The sequence below is a fragment of the Camellia sinensis genome, unplaced genomic scaffold, assembly GCF_055761805.1.
Source record: "Camellia sinensis isolate YWXY unplaced genomic scaffold, ASM5576180v1 Unanchor4, whole genome shotgun sequence".
NCBI classification, from domain to species: Eukaryota; Viridiplantae; Streptophyta; class Magnoliopsida; order Ericales; family Theaceae; genus Camellia; species Camellia sinensis.
In genome coordinates this window covers 16253863-16255000 of record NW_028129277.1, presented here as the reverse complement: position 1 = coordinate 16255000, position 1138 = coordinate 16253863, and positions in this window count along the sequence as shown.

The window sequence follows — 1138 nt, the reverse complement described above, 5'->3', positions numbered from 1 at the left end:
AAGCCCGACGAACGCGCGAAAACATTTAGAGAGGCCGAGCAAGCACCGGTTAGCGCGAATGCAAATAACAAACGCAACAGGCAAATTTCGAGGGACATACTTTTCGCAACAAGCTTCCACTAGGAAAGCATAGGCAACTCGTTCGAACGTCAAAGCCAACCAAATGGCAATTACCCGAGGGACACGCTTTTCGCAAGGCACCTTCCACTAGGGAAGCGCAAGCAACCCGAAGGCGAGTCGAAGACAACCCGAGGGACATGGAGGAATGCACCAGTGGAGTTCGCTGCACAGGCAGGGATCCGTCCAACTCGCACAAACCGAACACAACTCACGCGCCACGACGTACACTGTGCACCAGCCCCCCAAAACGAATCACCCCCCGAAGGACCAAGAAGCCCGACGAACGCGCGAAAACATTTAGAGAGGCCGAGCAAGCACCGGTTAGCGCGAATGCAAATAACAAACGCAACAGGCAACTTTCGAGGGACATACTTCTCGCAACAAGCTTCCACAAGGAAAGCACAGGCAACTCGTTCGCACGCCAAAGCCAACCAAATGGCAATTTAACCGAGGGACATGCATTTCGCAAGGCAACTTGTACAATTACCCGAGGGACATGGCATGCTTGCCAAGGCCGTGGCTTGGCATGCTTGCCAAGGCCGTGGCATGACATGCTGCTGGCCAAGGCCGGGCATGCCATGCTGCTGGACAAGGCCGTGGCAAGGCATGCTGATGGCCGAGGCCGTGGCAAGGCATGCTGATGGCCGAGGCCGTGGCAAGGCATGCTGATGGCCAAGGCCGTGGCAAGGCATGCTGCTGGCCAAGGCGTTGGCATGGCATGCTGCTGCTGACCAAGGCTTGGGCTTGCCATGCTGCCGGCCAAGGCCGCGGCATGGCATGCTGCCGGCCAAGGCCGCGGCATGCCATGTTGCTGGCCAAGGCCGTGGCATGGCATGCTGCTGGCCAAGGCCGTGGCATGACATGCTGGCCAAGGCCGGGGCATGGCAAGCTGCTGGCCAAGGTCGTGGCATGGCACGCTGCTGGCCAAGGCCGGGGCATAGCACGCTGCTGGCCATGGCCGTGGCTTGGCAAGGTTGCCAAGGCCGGGGCATGGCGTGCTGCTGGCCAAGGCTTTGGC